The sequence below is a fragment of the Hyla sarda genome, chromosome 8 (genome assembly GCF_029499605.1).
Source record: "Hyla sarda isolate aHylSar1 chromosome 8, aHylSar1.hap1, whole genome shotgun sequence".
Lineage (NCBI taxonomy): Eukaryota > Metazoa > Chordata > Amphibia > Anura > Hylidae > Hyla > Hyla sarda.
This window is the reverse complement of record NC_079196.1, coordinates 164177806-164197981: the sequence shown is the minus strand read 5'-3', so window position 1 is coordinate 164197981 and position 20176 is coordinate 164177806. Positions and strand designations below refer to the sequence as shown.

General features: G+C 43.7%; 1 protein-coding gene across 4 annotated transcripts in view; it reads left to right on the top strand.

Annotated features, from left to right (window-relative positions):
- ABAT (4-aminobutyrate aminotransferase) overlaps positions 1-20176 on the top strand; it is a 163267-nt gene that overhangs the window by 28214 nt on the left and 114877 nt on the right. Inside the window, exon 1 of one of the 4 annotated variants that reach the window (XM_056536400.1) lies at positions 19399-19417. The exons of the other annotated variants lie outside the window; for them this stretch is intronic. The gene's annotated coding sequence lies outside the window, so the exon portion shown is untranslated. Of the gene's footprint in view, positions 1-19398; positions 19418-20176 lie in introns of those variants that run through there. 4 annotated transcript variants of the gene reach the window in all.

Here is a 20176-nt window from a genome sequence, read left to right as displayed (position 1 = left end):
TTTTTTATAATAGACACCCACAACTTTGTGGCCCTATTTTTCTCTGGCTCAACAGCTGGCATTATAAGAAGCTAGCCCTTCTACACTGGGATCGCAGGACCCAATACAATCATTGCGTGCAGATTTGGTAGTATATGGAGAAATTGTGTAATTAAAAATATTTTCCTAACTTTTATTTTACCTTTACTTTGAAACCTTTGTGTATATTAGCCCCTTATTGGAGAAACCCATTTTTTATAGCTGTAGAAGGCTTTTTTTAAAGAGGATTTACTGTGTACTTCATTGCCATCTTATTTTTGTAAATGTGGCGTCATATTCAGTGGTTTTCACTCTGCTGGTATATAGACTGCTCTTTTAGTTCTTCTTCTTTGGAAAGTTTCCAAAATCTATTCGTTGAAGCTTAGTTTTACAATCATATTGAATGTTAAAATAATCCCCAAGTAATTAAACTTTCAGCAGCCATTAATGCCCAGTGACTATCACATATCATTTAGCATTGTGCTAGGCATGAACGGTATTTACTTTAGTATTTGATATGCTGACATGCTAAAGGCTTTGTAAATACTATAGGATATCACTACAAATCCGTTCCAAGTTCTTGAGCCACATAGTGTTTGCCGGAATGTGTGAAGTTGTTAATAGATTCCATTAGAAGGGAGTTTTTAGTATTACATGGATTATGCAGGGAATGGCTGGCACTGTCTGGCACTCCGGGTCCTGTTAGTACTGTGTAAAAAAAAAAAAAAAAAAAAATACATGGAGACATTTTCTAGAGGCCTTATTAAAAAAACAATCTGACCCATTCTTCCTCTACACAGGTTTTGATAACTCTTCCTCATAATGTGCTCATACCTTAAAGGCTGAAGTCTAGACTTATAAAGACTTAGGTGTAGACAATAGGATTGTATAGGGGTGTGATGTACTTGTGACTGCAATGTGGTTTTTCTTCCGAAATGATTTTGTCTTGTGAAGACGTAATGCGATTTTACACTGACTGGCCATAACCCAGACCGGTAAAGTTAATAAACCTATTTTTTCACAGCTTCTCAGTTTAGTTTGATGCACTAGGAAAGAGGAAAGGTGGTCCGGCACTACAAGACTAAGGCAAACGGGAACAAGTAAACTGTGTGGGTAGCTTTGGAATTCCTGGATCCTGACGTAAGGTGCGGTGGTGCAAAAATCCAATAGAGTGCATGAACAGTAGTGAAAAAAAGACAGGAATTGCACTCACCATCCAAACGGTATTTATTGATAGGTGTTAGGCTTTACAAGCTGGTACAGAAGTGGAGGCGGGGAAGGTAACCGGGACAGACTGTTTCACGCTGCTATGGTGCTTCTTCCAGCCGGTATACCGGCTGGAAGAAGCGCCATAGCAGCGTGAAACAGTCTGTCCCTATACGTCCCCCACCTCCACTTCTGTACCAGCTTGTAATGCCTGACACCTATCAATAAATACCGTTTGGATGGTGAGTGCAATCCCGGTCTTTTTTCACTACTGTTCAGTTTAGTTTGAGCTGTGTGTCAGGGCATCCAAAATCATCCATCATACATAGGCCCCCATGTTAAAAGAAGAAAAACATGTACTGTGTGGTATAGATTATTTTCTGCTGTATAAGGCTCTGTGGAGAAGAGCTATTCCATATAGCAAACTGATATATACCACTTATATGGAGGCCAAACTGACATTTGGGGGTCTGTAGATATCAAAAATAAGAGACACCACAGCATTCCTTGTATGCTCTTAGAAAAGCTGCAACTGGCTTTTATTGGTCAAAGAGAGTCTGTAGATATGATGTTCACCATATAATGTGATTAAGGTAACTGGGCACTGTATTTGAAGTGTGAAAACAATGGCACCTTAGTGGGTGGGGTATATTAGGCAGAGTGCAATGTTCTTGAGGTCAATGTGTTGGAAGCAGGAAAAGTGTAAAGAACTGAGCAACTTTGACAATGGCAAATTTTTCATGACTGGGCTAGGTTGTCTCCAAAATGGTAGGTCTTGTGGGGTGCTCTCTGTAGGCAGTAGTTTGTGCCTACCAAAAGTGGTCCATAAGAGAACAGCTGGTGAACCAACTACAGGGTCATGGGCACTCAAGGCTCAAGCTGCCTCATCTGGGTCAATCCTGCAGAAGAGCTACTGTATCACATATTCCTGAAAGAGTTAATGTTTGCTATGATAGAAAGGTGTCAGAATACTGTGTGCCATAGAAGTGGATAGGGTGGCTTCAGGGTTACATGGGATATGCAAGAGCTGTTCTATTCAGTAGGGCTGTGAAGTTGAAGTCAGCTTTGGGTGGACAGAAATGGACATGCTTAGGAAGGATCTGCACTTGTCTAGGGGCTTAATGGCTATGTTGTGAGATAACCATAATACTGTGGCTAGCTTTTTGTGAACTGGTATTTCCTGTTTGACTTTTTTTTTACTACAAATCCCACAATTCCATTTTCCTCCCTCCCACACATCAGCCACCCCACCCATTGAAACATAAATGAGCTGCATCCATTCAAAAGACCTGTGGTTTTCAATCAGGGTGCCTACAACTGTTGCATTAGGCTTCTTTCACACTACAAAATTACTCCATTTTAAAGATCCGTACGAAGTTCCATCTGAAAATCATCTGTAAAACAGCAGTTAGAAAATCCCATTATAGTCGATGGGATTTTTCTAATAGCCGTTTTAACCCGTTATAGCCCATTATTAATGCACTATTTCTCCCGTTGCTATCTTCCGTCACAAAATAACAGCTGTTATTAATAATGGGCTATAATGGGTTAAAATGGCTATTAGAAAAATCCCATAGTCTATAATTGGATTTTCTAACGGCCGTATAGGATTTTGTAACTGCCGTTTTACAGCTGATTTTCAGATGGAACTTCGTAAGGATCTTTAAAACTGAGTAATTCTGTAGTGTGAAAGGGGCCTTAGTTGCAGATTGATCTCTCTCCCACCAAGCGATCGCTCCACCCATTGAAGCAGACAGGCTCCCTGTCATCAGCTGACTGGTGAGCAGGGCTGTGGAGTCCGTAGATAAATGTTCCGACTCCTCTGTATTAATATGCAAATGTATTTATAAACACTTACAGTTGAATCCAAGAAGCTGTTCCACCAAGTTCTTCTAAGCTCTTCTAGCAGAGCGAGGTAGTTGGAAAGAAGCTGCTGCCTTCTCCTTTTCGTGGGCTGATCTGCTGCTGAAGATAGGGCAGTGGGAGGATCCAGGAAGGGGCATTTATTATAAAACATGATTTCCCTAGTAGAATCCCATAGTCATGTTTAAAGTTTAAGCTAACAATCGGAGTTTACAAGTTTTTAAAGCCTTAGCTGAATGGCAGCAGTTTTTTCAATGGTTTACAGCTTCAGTCTTGAACTATTGACCCTCCATTCCCTTTACTTATACAAGTGTCTCTAGTCCTGCAAAATACATATTTACTTAATCCCTTGTCAGTGAGAGGCTAGGTTACCCATGGATTCCCTGTAACAGCAGAATACAACACTATGGAAAGTATAAGTATTGCCGCTCCTAATTGTGTGTTGCATGCCATATAGTGAAGCACCTGAAAAGCATGCTTCTTCACGGTCACTTATCATGTTCATTTTGTGGTTACGTGAGGCACTGCATGCATTGGTCTTTATTCTTACAGTAGAGAAGTCGTTAATTATAACTTTTTGTGAATTGGGACATTTAAACTTACTTTTTTTTTATTCCAATCTAAATTTAGTAGGAGTCGGAGTCGGTGCATTGTTTGCCGACACCAGGTGCCCAAAATTTCGTCCGACTCCTCGACTCCACAGCACTGCTAGTGAGTCAGGTCTCGGCCACATTGCAACCTGGGTAAAATCTGAGACAGCCATTTTATATGCTGTTAAAATAAATATTGGGGTTAAAATTGGGGTGGAAAACTTTTTTTTTTTTATCAACTGGTGCCAGAAAGTTAAACAGATTTGTAAATTACTTCTATTAAAAAATCTTAATCCTTCCAGTACTTATTATCTGCTGAATACTACATAGGAAATGATTTTCTTTTTGGAACACAGTGCTCTCTGCTGACATCATGACCACCGTGCTCTCTGCTGACATATCTGTCCATTTTAAGAACTGTTCAGAGTAGGAGAAAATCCCCATAGCAAACATATGCTGCTCTGGACAGTTCATAAAATGGACAGAGATGTCAGCAGAGAGCACTGTGGTCATGATGTCAGCAAAGAGCTCTGTGTTCCAAAAAGAAAACAATTTGTTCTGTAGTATACAGACCCTAAAAAGTACTGGAAAGATTAAGATTTTTTTTAATACAAGTAATTTACAAATCTGTTTAACTTTCTAGCACCAGATGATTTAAAAAAAAAAAAAGTTTTATACGGGAGTACACCTTTAAAGGATTAGATTTAAAAGTCTGATGTAACAATCATACTACAGTATATTTATGAGCCATTTAAAGGGGTGGTGCAGTGAAAAGTATCCAAAGAATAGGGGATAAGTTATAGATCGCAGGTCCCAGCGCTCGGACCTCCCAAAGAAATTTAAATCAACTGGTGCCAGAAAGTTAAACAGATTTGTAAATTATTTCTATTAAAAAAGCTTTACCCTTCCAGTACTTTTTAGCAGCTGTATTCTTTTGTTTTTGAATTTCTTTTTTGTCTTGTCCACAGTGCTCTCTGCTGACACCTGATGCCCGTATCAGGAACTGTCCAGAGCAGGAGAAAATCCCCATTGCAAACCTATGCTACTCTGGACAGTTCCTGACACTGACAGAGGTGTCAGCAGAGAGCACTGTGGACAAGACAAAAAAGAAATTCAAAAATTAAAGAATTTCCTCTGTAGCCTACTGCTGCTAATAAGTACCGGAAGGGTAATTTACAAATCTGTTTAACTTTCTGGCATTATTTCAAAAAAAAAAAAAAAAAAAAAAAAAAAAATGTTTTCCCCGGCTTTTCTGGGCCGTTTGCACCAAAATAATGAACATGCTGCTACAGAACTTCTAACATGTGAACTGAGCAGCAGCCTCCTATTAAGATCAATGCTTAATTTGCTCAGAATTTCCTCTTTGATCCAGTGCAGCAGCTTGGTGGTCATTTTCTGGTATAAATATAAAGAAAAGCAAAGGGATGTGCTCCGTAGTGTAAGATCTTAAGGTAAGTGGGACAAACGCAACAGTGTGAATTGCGCTTACCGGATAAGGTTGCACTCCTGTCCAAGTACAACCATGGATTTGAACATGTAGAGGAAATGAAAAGGGTCTCTGAAGCTGCTCCGCATCAAAGAATAATGATAAAACCAGAAGTCCTCCAAACACCAGCAGAGTAATGGAAGCGCTGAGACCAGGATAAAAGTAAGGATTCTTTATTCCCACAATGCAACGCGTTTGGCGGTAGTTCCGCTTCATCAGGCATCTGATGAAGCAGAACTTCCGCGAAACGCGTTGCATTGTGGGAATAAAGAATCCTTACTTTTATCCAGGTCTCAGCGCTTCCATTACTCTGCTGATGTTGGGAGGACTTCTGTTTTTATCATTTACTGGTATAGGTTTGCATGCTTCTGCTTGCTTCCAGTCACTGAGCACTCAATGGTGATGTCAGTAAGTGCCCAATTACACTACAAAATTTCCAAGTGGAGAAATTCTGCTTAGAAATGCATGTGCAGCAGCTTCTCATTGTCTTCAATGGGATTCTGCTGCACCGTACATACTGCAGAAATTAATTATTTTAGTGTAATTCCACACTGACTACATTTCCGTCAATAGTGACGTTACATGTGTACACGATCCTTGTGCCGATGGATGTTGCCAGCACTTGCTGCAGATAATGCCTCTGGATGGAAATTCCGTAGAGTAAATGAGCCCTAACTGGCTGCATATACTGTATATTATTATTATCTTTTTCTCTCTTTTGGACATACTACTTTATTTCTTTTTTTTAAGCATTTCATGTTTTCATCGGTCGGGATCTCAATGCTATGCTAAATTTCCCATCTCAATGCTTAATCCGTCACATTTTAGATGACTATAGACTATAATGGGGCTCATCTCCTGCAATGAGCCCTGAGCTGGGGAGAGAAGCATGCACCTCTGTATGCGATCAGTGGGGGTCTCAGGACTGGGACCCTGACTAATCAAAACATTAGACATGTCTGCATGAGATGTTAAAAGTTTTTAATTTTTACAACAGTAATGGGTTCACAGCTGTAATTCACACAGTGATGGAGACCGCAGTATTGTACCTGTATTTTGCTATCTATATACTGGATGGATCTCTAACTCTGTTATGAATTTTTATCTAGTAGTACATTAGTACTAGTTTATATTAAATGACCAGTAATTCATATGGTTAGGCATTGCAAGGTTTTTGTTCTGTAAAATAGACCGAGATAGTGTCATGGTAATTGATCACAAAGGCTTTATGAACAGAGCTGAAGTATAACCATGGTGACTGGTAAGTGGTGGAATACTGTTATTTTCTGTGCTCTCCCAGTCCATTGTTTCTTGATGGCCTCAAAAAGAACATGCTGCAGTAAATAGCTGTGATCGTTTTGATGAAGCTGTCCTTGTTACCTTTGGATCTCTTCTTATTGACTACTATTCATATTACAGTATAATCTTGGGACAAGATTGTAAAGAAAGGGAAGTTATATAATTCAGTACCATGGCTATATAAAAGCACAAGTGACATATGCTATATATTTGTATCTTATTGTATAAAGTTTCTACCACTCTCTACAGCTGTTACCAGGTGAACAATTATAGTGCAAGGAAAAGTTTTGCAATAAATTGAAGATGTATAGCCATTTTCGGATAGTCCAGAGCAAAAGAGTCAGTATAGACCACCTCCTGATCATGCAGGGGGCCTACCAGCATGCAATCCCTGGAATAAACTTCCACAAAGTATGTAGTCACAGCAAAAAATATCACGGAGGTCCGGTAATAGAAGAAAGGCTTCCAATTTTATTCACACCATAAAGTGTACAAGTGCACCCACTGTATACAGTACCATACTGTATACAACAGAGTACTGACAGCTGAGCTGTGCCTGCGACCATACACATTTTATTTAATTTAGTTTAAAAAAAAAAAAAAACATGGGTTTCCTGGTATTTTCATTATTAGCCAAATACCAACAAAGCATCGGCAGCCTGACGTTACCAGGATGGGCGAGGATAATTGTTTTTCGCCCTCTGCAGCCTAAATATAGCCAGCCTGTTACCGCCTAGGCCTTAGAGAGCTATTTTTGGCACTACCGGCTTGTTGTTACTGGCTCTTCACGGGTTCTGGTGAAAACACTCATAAGGTGTGTAGAGGGTTGGTACACAATTTACATTTTTAACATGCCTATTTTTTTTTTTTATCAAAAAGGCATACTAGAAATGCACGCATGTAAACAAAGCCTGTCATCTTCTGTAGTCCTGCAGTTCTAAACCAGATGGGTAAATTGAAGTCTGCTCACATTGTATACAGTACAGAGCCATTTATATAGATGTGTACAGTATACTCCCCACTGAGTCAACTAACAATGCACAGCATCACTAGTTAACTCCTACCCTGCTATGCATCACCACTTACGTCCATAGGTGCTGCAGCTTGGCATTTTTTTGAGACAAAAGCAACAAAAAACCCCACCAATATTAAATTAACATGGCGTTTTTTGGGACTTTTTTCCCCCCTACTTTAGACTTCTATTGGAGAAAAACCCAGATAGAAAGAAAGGGAAACACAGACAGGCTGTTTTATAGTCATCCTTAGAAGCAGCAGTAACATCGTGGACATTATACAGCAGTGAAGCTGTAAATCCTGCTCTGGGGTGAGCCAGTAAAACACTTTATTAGAGCCTGCAGCATCTCTGTCTGTGTCTCTGACTTTCTCATTGTACCCCCTCACTCCTCCTTTTTCCCCTGCACTCTTCATAGGCTTCTGTGGGCAGAATGTAATCTTAGCCCTCAATAAATTGATAATCTGTCTTGTCGACCATGTATGTTACAAACTACAGTTCCCAGTAGAGCCCTGCTTGGGGCTGGTTTTTCAATCCCGCTCCCGCCTGCTCTTGATGATTTTTTATGACCAATCCCATCTGCTCCCGTAGGGTGTTTGCTCCACTCCAGCAACATTTATGTCCAATCCCGCCCTCTCCCGCTAAAATGTTTGTCCAATCTCGCCTGTTCCCGCCTATATAGGAATGTACAGACATTAGGGTGCAATGCTCTGCACATACTCCCCATGTAAATTTATTTTTTGGGTTAAACTGAAATAAAAAATACCATTTTATAACTTTTGGAGGACTTTCATTTCTACACAGTGCACTTTCCGGTAAAAATGACAACTTATATTTATTCTGTAGGTCAGGGGTCTCAAACTCCCGGCCCGCGGACCGAAATTTTGCGGGCCGCGGCCCCCGCACCCATACTGTGTGATATTTTGCGGGCCGCGGCCCCCTCCCTGTACGGTGCGATATTTTGCGGGCCACGGCCCCCTCCCCGTGCCTTTCCCACTGCCCCCGTACTCATTGTATGTGTGAAGTACCTCACAGACACCGGCAAAGCAGGGGTCGGCGTCAGGTGACGTCAGCGGCGTGGGGGCTGCGCCGACGTGACGCACTGACCTAGTGCAACGAGTCTCGGCCTGACCCTGGTGCACCTGACCCTGGTAAGTCAATACCAGTACTGCCAGGGAGAAAAGGGGGCACTGGGTGTGTGGCTGATGAATTGGTGCGGGGTGTGCGCAGGTCTACAAACTGAATGGTTAGGGTGCTACTGCTGTTATCACAGGGGGTGTTGCTGGTGGATGATGGCTACTGCTGGGGTGGGGGGGGGTAGCACCCCAGCAGTAGCACCCCCATCATCCACCAGTAACACCCCCCCTGTGATAACAGCAGTAGCTCCCCACCGACCCAAGCAGTAACACCCCAGCAGTAGCACCCCACCCACCCAAGCAGTAGCACCCCAGCAGTAGCACCCCCATCATCCACCAGCAACACCGCCTTCCTATTCCCCCCTACCCCCCTGTAGTAGTAACATGAGCTGATGGATGGATGGGGTGGATGTTGCAGATGGATGATGGGAGTGCTACTGCTGGGGGGGGGGGTTGCTGGTGGATGATGAGGGTGCTACTGCATCCCAATGATACAACAACAACCCATCATCCACCAGCAACACCCCACCCCCCAGCAGTAGCACTCCCATCATCCACCAGCAACACCCTCCTCCCCATTCCCCTACCCCCTTGTGGTAATAACATGAGCTGACAGATGATGGGGGTGCTACTGCTGGGGGGGGGGGGTTGCTGGTGGATGATGGGGGTGCTACGGCTGTGGGGGGGTGTTGCTGGTGGATAATGGGGTGTTGTTGGATGATCGGGATGCAGTAGCACCCCAGCCACCCAAGCAGTAGCACTCCAGCAGTAGCACCCCCATCATCCACCAGCAACACCCCCTCCCCATTCCCCCTACCCCCCTGTGGTAGTAACATGAGCTGATGGATGATGGGGGTGCTACTGCTGGGGGGGGGGTATTGCTGGTGGATGATGAGGGTGCTACTGCAGGATGTGGGGTGTTGTTGGATGATTGGGATGCAGCATCACCCTCATCATCCACCAGCAACAGCCCCCTCCCCATTCCCCCTATCCCCCTGTGGTAATAGCATGAGCTGATGGATGATGGGGGTGCTACTACTGGGGGGGGGGGTTGTTGCTGGTGGATGATGAGGGTGATACTGCATCCCAATCATCCAACAACACCCCCCCACCCCCCCAGCAGTAACCTCCCCATCATCCGTCAGCTCATGTTATCACCACAGGGGGGTAGGGGAATGGGGGGGGGGGTGTTGCTGGTGGATGATGGGAGTGCTACCTCTGGTGGGGGGTGTTGTTATGTGATGAGGGGCGCATGATGGGGCATTATATGTGAGGGACACGTGATGGGGCATTATATGGGAGGGGCACATGATGATGGAGCATTATATGTGAGGGGCACATGATGAGGGAATTATATGTGAGGGGCACATGATGGGGCATTATATGTGAAGGGCACATGATGGGGGCATTATATGTGAGGGGCACATGATGGGGACATTATATGTGAGGGGCACATGATGATGGAGCATTATATGTGAGGGGTACATGATGAGGGAATTATATGTGAGGGGTACATGATGGGGCATTATATGTGAAGGGCATATGATGAGGGAATTATATGTGAGGGGCACACTATGGGGGCATTATATGTGAGGGGCACATGATGGGGGCATTATATGTGAGGGGCACATGATGGGGCATTATATGTGAGGGGCACATGATGGGGCATTATATGTGAGGGGCACATGATTGGGGCATTATATGTGAGGGACACATGATGGGGGCATTATATGTGAGGGGCACATGATGAGGGCATTATATGTGAGGGGCACATGATGAGGGCATTATATGTGAGGGGCACATGATGAGGGCATTATATGTGAGGGGCACATGATGGGGCATTATATGTGTGGGGCATTATATGTGAGGGGCACATGATGGGGGCATTATATGTGAGGGGCACATGATGGGGGCATTATATGTGAGGGGCACATGATGGGGGCATTATATGTGAGGGGCGCATGATGGGGGCATTATATGTGAGGGGCGCATGATGGGGGCATTATATGTGAGGGGCGCATGATGGGGCATTATATGTGAGGGGCGCATAATGGGGGCATTATATGTGAGGGGCACATGATGGGGGCATTATATGTGAGGGGTGCATGCGGCCCAGCCTCACCCAGCCGCTACCTCCAGTGGCCCCCAGATAATTTTGAGTTTGAGACCCCTGCAGTAGGTCCATACGCTTACAAGGATACCCAAATTATATAGGTTTTATTTTTTATATAGTTTTATTTTCAGAGCATTGCACTCTAGGGTCTGTAGAAGACACTAGGGTGCCCATGCTCTGCAGTTAACTTACCCCCAGGTACATAGCAGTGCAGAGGTCCTGGCTGGGGGGATCACCGAGATGCAGTCACTTACTCACTTGTTTGCTGTGTGGGGGAGGTTGGCGGAAGGGGGAGGAGACAGTACTGTCAGGGGCAGTTGGAGACAGTCAGTCACTGTATCATTTCGAGTTATATGGAGGCGGGGGGGGGGGGATTTTTCAGGATTTTTTGGGACCCGCAGGCACAGTGCCTGACTGCCCGCCCGCAGCAGCCTCCTGACCCCCCACGCCCGCACGTTTTGGGTTGGGTCCCAATGCAGCCCTCTAATTCCCAGCATTAGCTTGTAGTTTTGCAAAAGCTGGAAGCACACTAGTTGGGAAATACTGCTTTACACAGTTTGCCCTGATTGGGCAGTGTGCCAGTGGGTGTGTCTACATATATTTTCTGCTTAAGGGTGCATTCACACCACGTTTTGTACATACGGGTGCCGGATCCGGCGGGGGTAGGGGCAAGCCGGGCTCTCCCGTACCCCGGCCGGATCAGCCCGTGACTCCATTTACTTTAATGACCCGTCAAATGGTAACTCCGGTCTGCTCAGTTTTGACCCGTATGCAGTTTCCTGACCGGACCTAAAACCGTAGTTTACTACGGTTTTAGGTCCGGTCCAAAACCGCATACGGGTAAAAACTGAGCCGACTGGAGTCACTGTTTGGTGTAGGGGTGCCCTTTATAAGCAATTACTTATTTGCTACTTATATCTATATTATCAAACCTCTGCTGGTACAGGCTGTATCAGTTGCTGCCTGGTGATTGAAAAACCAGGTGTGCTCGACAAAGCTGTTTTAATGCTGGAGTTTAAGCAATTAAATGGCACCCATTCCATATCCCCTCACCATGTACATTTACTTTACAGGTCAGAAAGGGCTAACAAAAACCTAGGTGCCAGAATGAAATTATCGGTTGCAATGTCAACCTGGCAACTGGGATTTGTCGAGCTCTGATTTACTGCATATTGCCAACTGCATTGTGTATTTTCACAAATAAGACCTCAAATACACATACGCATGGAAATTGGTCTGTGGTATGGATTTTAAATATGCAGCATATATATTTATGCTAGGGACAAGTGACCTATTTAAACAGTAAATGGGTTTTTAAATAATAAATGGGCACTGTCAGATGAAAATACTTTTTATATCTTGTACATCTTGGCAAAGCATTAACCTTTCTAATATACTTCATAGAAAATGTTATTTCCTTTTTGTAGAGATCATGGCTTATAATATCATGGCTTTGTCCATGCTAAAGCACAGGGATGGACAAAGTCCAGTCTGTGGGGGTGGGCTAGCACTCCTCTGTGCTCTCTTCTGTCTAATAGTACTCCTCTGCGCTCTCTTCTGTCTGATAGTACTCCTCTGCGCTATTTCCTGTCTGATAGCACTCCTCTGTGCTCTCTCCTGTCTGAAAGCACTCCTGTGCTCTCTCCTGTCTGATAGCACTCCTCTGTGCTCTATCCTGTCTGAAAGCACTCCTCTGTGCTCTCTCCTGTCTGATAGTACTCCTCTGTGCTCTCCCCTGTCTGATAGCACTCCTCTGTGCTCTCTCTTGTCTGACAGTACTGCTCTGTGCTCTCTCCTGTCTGATAACACTCATTTGTGCTCTCTTCTGTCTGATAGTACTGCTCTGTGCTCTCTCCTGTCTGATAACACTCCTCTGTGCTCTCTCCTGTTTGATAGGACTCCTGTGCTCTCTCCTGTCTGATTACACTCCTCTGTGCTCTCTCCTGTCTGATTGTACTACTCTGTGCTCTCTCCTGTCTGATAGCACTCCTCTGTGCTCTCTCCTGTCTGATAGCACTCCTCTGTGCTCTCTCCTGTCTGATAGCACTCCTCTGTGCTCTCTCCTGTCTGATAGCACTCCTTTGTGCTCTCTCCTGTCTGATAGCACTCCTCTGTGCTCTCTCGTGTCTGATAGCACTCTTCTGTGCTCTCTACTGTCTGATAGCACTCCTCTGTGCTCTACTGTCTGATAGTACTCCTCTGTGCTCTCCCCTGTCTGATAGCACTCCTCTGTGCTCTCTCCTGTCTGATAATACTGCTCTGTGCTCTCTCCCGTCTGATAACACTCCTTTGTGCTCTCTCCTGTCTGATAACTCTCATCTGTGCTCTCTTGCCTGATAGCACTTCTCTGTGCTCTCTTGTCTGATAGCACTCCTCTATGCTCTCTCCTGTCTGATAGCACTCCTTTGTGCTCTCTCCTGTCTGATAACACTCCTCTGTGCTCCCTCCTGTCTGATAGTATTCCTCTGTGCTCTCTCCTGTCTGATAGCACTCCTCTGTGCTCTCTCCTGTCTGATAGCACTCCTCTGTGCTCTCTCCTGTCTGATAGTACTCCTCTGTGCTCTCCCCTGTCTGAAAGCACTCCTCTGTGCTCTCTCCTATCTGATTACACTCCTCTGTGCTCTCTCCTGTCTGATAACACTCCTCTGTGCTCTCTCCTGTCTGATAGTATTCCTCTGTGCTCTTTTCTGTCCGATAGGACTCCTCTGTGCTCTTTCCTGTATGATAGTACTGCTCTGTGCTCTCTCCTGTCTGATAGCACTCCTCTGTGCTCTCTCATGTCTGATAGCACTCCTCTGTGCTCTCTCCTGTCTGATAGTACTCCTCTGTGCTCTCCCCTGTCTGAAAGCACTCCTCTGTGCTCTCTCCTATCTGATTACACTCCTCTGTGCTCTCTCCTGTCTGATAAGACTCCTCTGTGCTCTCTCCTGTCTGATAGGATTCCTCTTTGCTCTCTCCTGTCTGATAGCACTCCTCTGTGCTCTCTCCTGTCTGATAGCACTCCTCTGTGCTCTCTCCTGTCTGATAGTACTCCTCTGTGCTCTCCCCTGTCTGAAAGCACTCCTCTGTGCTCTCTCCTATCTGATTACACTCCTCTGTGCTCTCTCCTGTCTGATAACACTCCTCTGTGCTCTCTCCTGTCTGATAGCACTCCTCTGTGCTCTCTCCTGTCTGATAGGACTCCTCTCTGCTCTCTCCTCTCTGATACCACTACTATGTGCTCTCTCCTGTCTGATAGGATTCCTCTTTGCTCTCTCCTGTCTGATAAGACTCCTCTGTGCTCTCTCCTGTCTGATAGGATTCCTCTTTGCTCTGTCCTGTCTGATAGGATTCCTATGTGCTCTCTCCTGTCTGATACCACTTCTCTGTGCTCTCTCCTGTCTGATAGCACTGCTGCAGATTTACTGCTATGGAAAATCTGTGGTATTTTTTTGTTGTGCAGCCACCCTTGCACCAGAGCTATGTACATTGATTCTTTCCTTTGCTGTCAAATTGAATTTTTGTGTAGTACAGATGAATGAGAAAGCAGCACCAGACCGGTGTATCTGAGCTCAGGGTAGCTGTTTCCTTCTGCTATTCATCTTACCCAACTGTGGGATATATTATCTTACAAAGCTTCAGGATAATGAAGTCATTTAGCTACTGAGTAACCTACTAATAACACAGAAGAAAGGACAATTTTGCATTATAATCTTTTATTTTTTTCTTGCCTTGGTTTTGTATTCCGAATTATTTTGCTGCTTTTTACCCTCCCCCTTTTTATTACAGACCTATTTGTAATTACAGATAAGAAATTGTGGTGACCTACTTTATCTGTGTCACTGCTCATGGAACATATCTTGTTTGATCTAGAAGGAACCTGATATGTTTCCCTACGTTATGTTTTCCAGAACACCCTCCCAGGCTTTTATTAGGATATTTGTATCTACAATCTGTAAACTGCAGTGCAACAAAAGCAAATACTGTTTTTATGTGCTGTTTGTTTCTCCATTCTCAGACTTTTCACTTTGAGCCTAAATCCTTGAGCCGTATTTCACTGATATATAAACCCGTAGTCAACAAATACAGGTAATCTTAGTTCAAATATTTAGTCTTAAATCATTATTACACATGCCAGGCCGCAGTATTTTCCAAACGCCGCCTGCTGCGTTATTGTGGCCCATTCTGTTGTTCCTGGTTAAATGGCCTTGAACGGACTACTGGTTCTGAATACAGAAAGGCTGTTTTCTTAGCTGTATGCACAGGGATTATTGCTGTTATGAAGACAATGATGCACAACGGGTTTCCAGCCTAGTAGTGATTCATCTTCATCGACTCCTCTGTCCATTCATGGATCCGCTTCTGTCATTGACTATAATTTGCTTATGTTAGACTCAGTAACACAGTCTTTGATAAATCTAAGCTTTTCCATATTCCAATTCTATGTGCATTTTTATAAATTATACAAACGTTATAAATTATTCAAATGTGTCTTAAAATATGAATTAACAGGGTATGCACATCTCATTGATGGATACGGCGTCCATTTCAGGACATCGTCAGTCGTCAGCCGTAACTTGTTCCCGCGTCAGGTGAAACATTGTCCCTCCTCCTCCCTCAGACCAATTGCCATCAGTGGTCAGCTGCAACTCCGTTTCCCGTCAGGCGAAACAGCATCCCGCCTCCTCCCTCACAACAATCCTCAGTCAGTTGTCAGCCACAACTCCCTCATCCCAAACTCCCTCGTGCAAAACGCTGTCATCCCTCAGATGATTCTCCCTCAGATGCAACTTCCTGCCGCATAGCAGAGCCGACGCTGCACAGCATGTATAGCAGAGTCGAAACTGAGAAACTTGCACGTGTATCACAGACACTACATGTGCAACAGAGTCTGTATAGCAGAGCCGACGCTGAATAGCAGAACCCGTATAGCAGAGAGCCTGAGGGATGTTGGAGTTTTGGATAAGGGTGTTGCGGCTGACACCTGACGGAGATTAGTCCGAGGGAGGAGGCGGAACGCTGTTTCGCCTGACGCGAGACAGAGTTACGGCTGACGACTGACGATGTCCTGAAATGGACACCATAGGTGGGATATTGCTAGGAAATTCCATCGCTTGATGATCTGTGGGATCTGACCTATGGGCCTCCCACTGAGACCCTCTATAATCGTGCGTTATAACTGGGTGAAGTGCAGGGCAGCACCATTCACTCTATGACTGGCCAATCTGACTCACTCCATGGCTGGCTGATAGAAACTATGGGGGAGATTTATCAAAACCTGTCCAAAGGAAAAGTTTTTGGGGTTAGAGGTGAGATGTGTTCCTTATAGGGTGCATGGTCATGTATCTACTATGTACATCACAATGTTATTGATTACTGTAATACCCAATTTTTCTTTATGTGATGCTTGTGATATGTACTTTCAATAGTGATATATATGAGCCGTTGTTCTACAGTTCTTTGGTAAAAACTTTTATAGATTATCTGCATAGGGCCTTATCAAGCCAATAGTTGCCATCTGTATACCAGTTATATACTTACATTGATACATATTCAGGTATGCATCTGCATCATTATGTAAAAAATATGACTATCTTTACCTCTTTATTTTCTGCCTGTACACTCTTTGTACCTACCCCCTTTCTGCTTTTATGTGATTTTTATATATGTCTTGTATACTAATAAAGATCTAATATTATTCAGCATTCATTTGCTTCACTATGGTCTGTGTTTTTGGTGTTTATATGTCAGATTGACCATATGATAAGGTTTCTTGGATAGCCCTTGTTGTTGTTTTTTGGGTAACATTCACTGAAAGAGTAGCTGCAGCTGTGTCCCCCTCCTCCCCACTACTTTTTGTTATTTATTTGCTGATTTATACCTTTGGAGATTCTGGTGATTTACAAACAGACTGCAGACAGGAAAAAGAGAACTAACTGGGAGGGGGGTGTCATATAAAGACCCTTTCCGACCATATATTGATAGCCAATGAGTCAATGAGAGCATAGTCTGCTCACAACATGCATATATCAGATGAAGGGGTTAACATGTAGCATATTCATCATAGCAGGATTGTTTCTCCAAGTACAGAATTAAAGGAGTATTCAGAAGAATGCCATCTTTTTTCCCTGTGGCCAACAATTCCCTGAGCTGCAGTATGACACATTGGGCCCAGGAAGCACCCGACACGTCACACTGCAGCTCAGGAAGATGATCACACCAGGGTACTGGAGCAGGACAACTGAAACACTGTGGGATTGCTGGAGGTAACAAGAGGTTCACACAAGCACGGGGTGAATATATAAACTGTTTAAAACTATTGTCCTTGGTTGGATTTGAACCTAGCCAAGATGCTCTCAGGACTTGGGGACCATCCTTACCAATGTGGTGACAAAAGTCCCTATGTTCTAAGCAGAGCTGTACCTGTAACCAGGACAACTCTTTCAGGTTCCCGGTAGAGGACATTCACACTGTGTTTGCTGCACATTTGATGCTGTGTTCAGTCATTTTCTCACAGCATTTACTGACCTCATTTCCCCTACTCATGGGTGTGAACAGGAGCCTCCCACCACTCCTACTCGGCAGCCAAGTTCAGGAAAAACACACTCCACAACAATAAAATGCTTTCACATCTCCTATTATTCTAAAGGGGGATTTATCATTGTATGTGTAAATCAAGGTTGTTTCCCCACCATTGGCCTATGCGTTAATCATGTGAACTACCCTCATATTTATCAATACGTTTTTGATAAATAGCTAACAAAGTGTAAATGTAAGCATATGTCATCTGGGCTGGAGTAAAAAAAAGTGCTGAAATGCCTAAAATCGTCTCGCTCCCACCAGGATCCTTGATATCAGTTTATCTGGCAGAGACTTCTTGCAAGGAGAGTAAAGTCATTTCTCATTTCCACGACAGCCGCCATGCCCCCTCCCATAGACTTGCATTGAGGGGGCGGGGTGTGAAATCATGAGGGGGTGGGGCTATGACATCACGAGCTCCCGGCGACGGCTCCAGCGTTCGGAACAGTTTGTTCCCAACGCTGAGCAGCGGAGTACCCCTTTAATGTCCTCACATCTGTCCACTATCTTTTTTGTGTATACTATTTCATTGGATGGAGTAGCTGATCCCTTTTTGCCAGTGATATTTGTGTTTTGTTTTATTGAGGGCAGAGACCATGGCCTTGACTTACTATTGTAAACCCAACCTGGTTTTCGAGAACTCCCAATAAGGGGTGTGGCCGCTGTGAAAGGGATGTGGCCGCCAAAAAGGGGGAGTGTCTCTGACATTTAAGAAAGAAAAAAAAAAAAACCAACATCTTTACTAAGGTTTCCACAGAAAATGTAGTTAATTTCAGCTGAGGAAAACCCCATAGCACAGATCATGTGTGTAAAAAAAAAAAAAAAAAAAAAAAAAAAAAAAAAAAAATTTTAATTTGTAGGGGAACGTTAGTAAATACTGTGGAAAAATATCTGTTGAAAATAAAACCTACAAAAAAGGTATACTCCTGACATTGGCCATCATCAGGCCAATGTCAGGGCCAAGGTCAGTGTTACATACAGTAAGTAAATTTAATAAATAAGTCTAGACGTCTCAATTGTGGTGCAATGGTGAATCTGTAGAATATCACGTCACATTTTAGCATGAAATGAAATCTCACCAGGTAGATGTGTTTTATGAGTTTGTCCAGATAACACACATTGTTTATGTGGTGTATAGAGATGTGTTTCTCAACTCCAGTCAATTGCCACAGGTGTTCTCTCTATGGGATATGCTCAAGTCCTGATCTGTCGGAGGTACTCGGAGGACTAGAGTTGAGAAATACAGCTCTAGATGAAAGCTACAGTATGTTGTGATGGTTTTTCCCCTTGCATTATCTTTTATGGCTTTTTTTTTTCTATCTCTTATCATTTGCACTTGATATCTTTAAGTCATCTTTGTGAACTTAGTCTCCTTGTCATTGTGCCAGGTGCATTTAAACCCTAATATACTATAAACTGGTTGATAATTGATCAGTCTTTAGTATAGTTATAACTAAAAATTGCCTTTTTGGCCTTTAACTTTGGCCTTAAAATAACAGAAGCTTTTTAAAAAAAAAATGTAAACAATATTAGTTAAAGCTATTTGGTAACTGGAACCTTATAGCCCCAGATTCTGTGAAGTAAACATCCTTTGCCTTGATAGCAGTTTTGTACTTAGCATTTGGTTTACATGTGAAATAGCATTCCTGGAATGCTTTATGAACAGCCTTGGATGAGTTATTATTCATGCTAAGCACTTGTTGGCTGTTTTCCCTTTACTTTCCAGGTTAGAATGACCCAGGTCAGTCTAATGTGACACTGTATCCAAAACTAGCTTCCCTAGGGGTTAGGTCAGGTGACTGGAAAAGAGAGGACAGGTCACATGTGGCAGCAAAATGTTCTGGTAAACAAGCTGGTTAAAGGAGTTCTCTGATTTAATAAAAAAAAAAAAAAAAAAAAAAATCATGTCTCCCAGTATAGCAAAGGCTTTCCGGTCCTTCCTGGTTCTTCTCGTTACACTCCTTCCCCTGCTTGACACACTCTGTTCTGCTTAGGACATTCCGAATACACTGCAGCCCACCACGGAGACTGCAGTTGGTTCAGAGTGTTATCAGCAAGGTACAGAGACTCTTCATCAGGGGGTAAGAAAACAGAGCAACTGGGGAGCACCAGAGTATCAGCACTGGACTGGGAGAGGTGAGTATAGGGTATTTTATTATTTACACCCCTAGAACATTGTAGTGTTTTTTTTTTTTTTTTGTGTGTGTGTGTTTTTTGTTTGTGTTTTCCTATTCTTTTTCTTTAATCGTAGAATCCATTTAAGCGCCGCTTCCATACTCGCCTACATTCTTCTTATGATTTAATGTGATCCCAATATCCAGATCTCATGCAGTAACCTTTTTTCAAGTCATCAAAATCGAACATTTGTATTTATCAGAACAAATTTCATCTACCCACAGATATTTGTCTTTATTTTACTTTTACATGACCTTGTACATTTCTTGTAGTTTCCTGCTCCCCCTTAATAGTGGCTATGTGTTTGATGTATATGTGTATTTCCTGAACACAAATACTTATTAAAAATAATAAAAAGGGGGGCGCATGTGCGCGGCTTACTGAGGAGGACGTGTCTCATGTAAGCTCCGTTCCACCTACCACCGTGATCAAGCCTATCTAAGCGCCGGTAAAACGGCTCCACAACGGCAATTCCTTCACAGCCTTTCCGATAAGATGTCCCTGCCCAAGATGTCTAAATCTGGATCCTCTCAAAGGTCTCTTTCACAGACAATACCTGATTTATTCCGCTCCGGTCCCCGCAACAAGATGGCGCCGACTCCTTCGCGCGCACACAGTACGGAGCTTCTTGGAGAGGATGATATCTCAGATGATCCCGCGACGGTATCGTCTCTGACTGACCCGCTCAATCCCTCCGATCTCTTCCGCACTAAGCAACAA